Here is a 5,275-nt window from a genome sequence, read left to right as displayed (position 1 = left end):
CGTCATCGTGGTCGCCATCGATTCCGTCTCGTCGTCGTCGTCGTCAACGTCCACGTCACAGCCGGCCGAGAAGAGAGAACAGACGACAGCGTCGACAACAACAACATCGACAACGGCACCCTTGACAGCGATACATACGACAAACGACAAACAGCACGACGGCAGTGCACACGGACATCGGAGGTCAAGGTGCAGACTGGAATCGTCGAGGTCGTCGTCATCGTGGTCGCCATCGATGCCGTCTCGTCGTCGTCGTCGTCGTCTTCGTCGTCGTCGTCGTCATCAACGTACCAACCGACCGAGACGAGAGAGCAAGCAACAACGTCGACAACAACAACGACAACGGCACCCTTGACAGCGATACATACGACAAACGACAAACAGCACGACGGCAGTGCACACGGACATCGGAGGTCAAGGTGCAGACTGAACTCGTCGAGGTCGTCGTCATCGTGGTCGCCATCGATGCCGTCTCGTCGTCGTCGTCGTCTCCGTCGTCGTCGTCGTCGTCGCCAACGTCAACGTCAACATCACAGCCGTCATCGGGGAGGAGCTGGACCAGGGCAGCGGCGGCGTAAATTTTCCCGTCACCTTCGTCGTCGCCTTCGTCGACCGACCGACCGACCGGCGTCGTGTTCGTGCTCGGAAAACCGAGGAGAGACAACGTGCACATGGCGCGTTCTCGCAAGCGGCTCCTCGGTCCGATTTTTTTGGGCGGCTTTTTCGAGCTTTTTTTTTTTTTTCTCACCCTTTCGTCCGTGCGACGGCGAACGTTAGGGGAAAAAAAAAAAAAAAAAAAAAAACGACAACAACGCGGCGGACCGGGCGAACAACATCGTCGACACACACGACATTGACGACCGGTCCCCCTTTTCACAATCGCATCGAGATAAAAACGAACGAGTCCGATTCGAGCACCGAGTCGCGAGCGGGAGGACTGTCGGTGCAAGTATCGATCACTGACGTGAGCGCTTCGCCGGACAGAGGATGGCTCATCCGGCAGCCGTGCAAATCGACGGTATGGGAAGAACGAACAAGAAGAGCAACGACTTGATCGGCGGCTTGGGAACTGCGGACGGTGAAAACGGGTTAATCGACTGCGACCACGACTGCTCGATCGATCTTCTTTGGCGCTAACAAAGGTGGAGGTGGCGCAAGAAGGGACTAGCGCTATCACCGTCCACGTATCAGAAGATGCGGCGGCAGACGTCGACGCTTATGCGTTGTCGGACGAGAAGTCGCTGCAGCACGTGTACCGCGAGCGGGACGTCCAAGGTTTTGCCAGACGGAAAGAAATCGGGTGTCAGCGAACGTTCACACGGCTGTGAGATCGGACGCTGACAGGAGTAGGAGGCGGCAGGCAGGCGGCGGTTACGGCGGCGGCGCCTGCTGCTGCTCATCCTCCTGTTTGCTGCGGCGACTTCCAGGACGGGAGAGCATCGAACAACGTACGTATGGTTACAAGGGGATCAGGATCTACATAGTGCATCCCCCGCGGCTATTTTTGTTTGTTTGTTCGCTCGTTCGTTAATTCGTTCGTTCGTTCGTTCGTTCGTTACAATGTACGTTTTTCCGTTCGACGGCGGCAGAGAGCGGCGGCGTTTCTCCCTAATCCGGAGGATTTATCGGTCGCACAGCGATGGGTCGTTCGGCCGATCATCGAAAGATTCGCAGGTAGTGGTTGAATGGCAGAACGGCAGCAACAACAGCGGCGGCTGAGAGCGGCGAACGCTGAGGCGAAGCTGCAGCAAACGTATCGGCTAAACATGGTGGACATAGATATGGCTGACGACGCGGGTACCACGACGACTATGGAACCAGGAAAAGGAGCCGTTAGTTGTTCCAACATATCGTTCGACACGTCGAGCAGCCCTAGGTCCACGGAGAAGCACACACACGTACCACGTATTATAACCTAACGACGATGAGCGGGCGCACGGTTGGCAGGAACGAAGGCGGCGGATCAAAACAAGTTGGAGCGCGGCGACAGCGATAACGGTGACAGCCCTAGGCGGCGGAGATGCCACTTTCTGACGCCTTTGCGACAAGCCCGTAGAGACGTTCCGGACCACCACGAGGCAAAGAGTCGCTGCTCCGACGAACCGACACACCAAAGTGTGCTTCCTACCGAACATGTTTTATAAAACTTTCAAACTGGAAAACCCCAGAAATGGTGTTGGTATTCGTCCAGACCCACCTCCGACACCTGAAAATGGTGGTCAAAAAAAACGTCGATTATACGAAGCGACATTTCTGGTCGGCGATTTTCCAGTTTTACGCCTACTGCCACATGGGGATGTCGGTAGGCGTCGCAAAGTGCCTTCTCGACGCCTAGGCACACCAGGACTTTGTCATTTTTTTCCCCCTCGACATTCCTGGTCCGGTCTATTCCGATTTTACACCTACCGCCATGTGGGGGTGGCAGTAGGCGTCGAAAAGTGCCTTCTCGACCGCTAGCGACACCACTACTTTATCGAGCTCTGGAGGCCCGCACACCGACCCGGGGGCCGCGGAGTCGACCCCGGGGGCCTCCTGGCGTCGCCGCCGCTCACTTGGACGCCTTCCGCAACCTGTGGTCCCGCTCGGGGCCGCCGGGAGCCTCGCCGACCTGACCGGTGTCGGTAGGCGTCTGGAAGCGCCCGGCCGACCTGGACGAGGTCCCCCTGGCCCCCGGGGGACACCCCTTAGTTGGATGGGGGTGCTGTCCCGGGCACACATGCAACCCGCGGCCGCCTACCGACAGCCCCCTTCGCTCGATCGCTACTCCTTTCCAACATATGTCGGAGAAGCCGGGCGGTTGTGAAACCCCAGAAATGGTGTTGGTATTCGTCCAGACCCACCTCCGACACCTGAAAATGGTGGTCAAAAAAAACGTCGATTATACGAAGCGACATTTCTGGTCGGCGATTTTCCAGTTTTGCGCCTACCGCCATGTGGGGGTGGCAGTAGGCGTCGAAAAGTGCCTTCTCGACCGCTAGCGACACCACTACTTTATCGAGCTCTGGAGGCCCGCACCCGACCCGGGGGCCGCGGAGTCGACCCCGGGGGCCTCCTGGCGTCGCCGCCGCTCACTTGGACGCCTTCCGCAACCTGTGGTCCCGCTCGGGGCCGCCGGGAGCCTCGCCGACCTGACCGGTGTCGGTAGGCGTCTGGAAGCGCCCGGCCGACCTGGACGAGGTCCCCCTGGCCCCCGGGGGACACCCCGGGGGACACCCCTTAGTTGGATGGGGGTGCTGTCCCGGGCACACATGCAACCCGCGGCCGCCTACCGACAGCCCCCTTCGCTCGATCGCTACTCCTTTCCAACATATGTCGGAGAAGCCGGGCGGTTGTGAAACCCCAGAAATGGTGTTGGTATTCGTCCAGACCCACCTCCGACACCTGAAAATGGTGGTCAAAAAAAACGTCGATTATACGAAGCGACATTTCTGGTCGGCGATTTTCCAGTTTTGCGCCTACCGCCATGTGGGGGTGGCAGTAGGCGTCGAAAAGTGCCTTCTCGACCGCTAGCGACACCACTACTTTATCGAGCTCTGGAGGCCCGCACACCGACCCGGGGGCCGCGGAGTCGACCCCGGGGGCCTCCTGGCGTCGCCGCCGCTCACTTGGACGCCTTCCGCAACCTGTGGTCCCGCTCGGGGCCGCCGGGAGCCTCGCCGACCTGACCGGTGTCGGTAGGCGTCTGGAAGCGCCCGGCCGACCTGGACGAGGTCCCCCTGGCCCCCGGGGGACACCCCTTAGTTGGATGGGGGTGCTGTCCCGGGCACACATGCAACCCGCGGCCGCCTACCGACAGCCCCCTTCGCTCGATCGCTACTCCTTTCCAACATATGTCGGAGAAGCCGGGCGGTTGTGAAACCCCAGAAATGGTGTTGGTATTCGTCCAGACCCACCTCCGACACCTGAAAATGGTGGTCAAAAAAAACGTCGATTATACGAAGCGACATTTCTGGTCGGCGATTTTCCAGTTTTGCGCCTACCGCCATGTGGGGGTGGCAGTAGGCGTCGAAAAGTGCCTTCTCGACCGCTAGCGACACCACTACTTTATCGAGCTCTGGAGGCCCGCACACCGACCCGGGGGCCGCGGAGTCGACCCCGGGGGCCTCCTGGCGTCGCCGCCGCTCACTTGGACGCCTTCCGCAACCTGTGGTCCCGCTCGGGGCCGCCGGGAGCCTCGCCGACCTGACCGGTGTCGGTAGGCGTCAGTCAAACTTGCTTAAGAGGCAAAGCCTCCTCACACCTTAAGAGAGTCACAGTTAGTCCCGCCGTTTACCCGTGGTCGTCGTCGGGGGTGCCGGTCGGTGTGTTTCGGCGTGTTTCTTTCTTACTTTAGCTCGCTCCTATAAGCTAACTCAGCAGCCCTGCTAAAATCAATTTATCATTATTTTCAATCTATCGAAAATCTTAATTTATTATTATTTTCCAACTATCGAAAATCTTAATAGAGTTGGGGTTTTTTGTTTGTTTTTTTTTTTAAATTCCATTGTAACAACAGACAGCCAGCCAGCAGCATGTGGTGTCGGTAGGCGTCTGGAAGCGCTTGAGGAGGCAGAGGAGTTGGCAAGCTCGCTAAACTGCCCGCTGGTGTGGTGGTGTCGGTAGAGGCGTCTTGAATATACCCGGTCGCTCGATCGACGACGACGACGGCTAGGTGGCCGAGGAGGAGGACTACCTACCTACCTACCTACCTACCTAGCTAGCTAGCTAGCCGAATAGCCGTGGTAGTCGTCAGTCAAACTTGCTTAAGAGGCAAAGTCCCGCCGTTTACCCGTGGTCGTCGTCGGGGGTGCCGGTCGGTGTGTTTCGGCGTGTTTCTTTCTTACTTTAGCTCGCTCCTATAAGCTAACTCAGCAGCCCTGCTAAAATCAATTTATCATTATTTTCAATCTATCGAAAATCTTAATTTATTATTATTTTCCAACTATCGAAAATCTTAATAGAGTTGGGGTTTTTTGTTTGTTTTTTTTTTTAAATTCCATTGTAACAACAGACAGCCAGCCAGCAGCATGTGGTGTCGGTAGGCGTCTGGAAGCGCTTGAGGAGGCAGAGGAGTTGGCAAGCTCGCTAAACTGCCCGCTGGTGTGGTGGTGTCGGTAGAGGCGTCTTGAATATACCCGGTCGCTCGATCGACGACGACGGCTAGGTGGCCGAGGAGGAGGACTACCTACCTACCTACCTAGCCGAATAGCCGTGGTAGTCGTCAGTCAAACTTGCTTAAGAGGCGGCAAAGTCCCGCCGTTTACCCGTGGTCGTCGTCGGGGGTGCCGGTCGGTGT

Source organism: Euprymna scolopes, unplaced genomic scaffold, assembly GCF_053919585.1.
Source record: "Euprymna scolopes isolate OS-2025 unplaced genomic scaffold, ASM5391958v1 sca500, whole genome shotgun sequence".
Lineage (NCBI taxonomy): Eukaryota > Metazoa > Mollusca > Cephalopoda > Sepiida > Sepiolidae > Euprymna > Euprymna scolopes.
Note: the sequence above shows the minus strand (reverse complement) of the source record.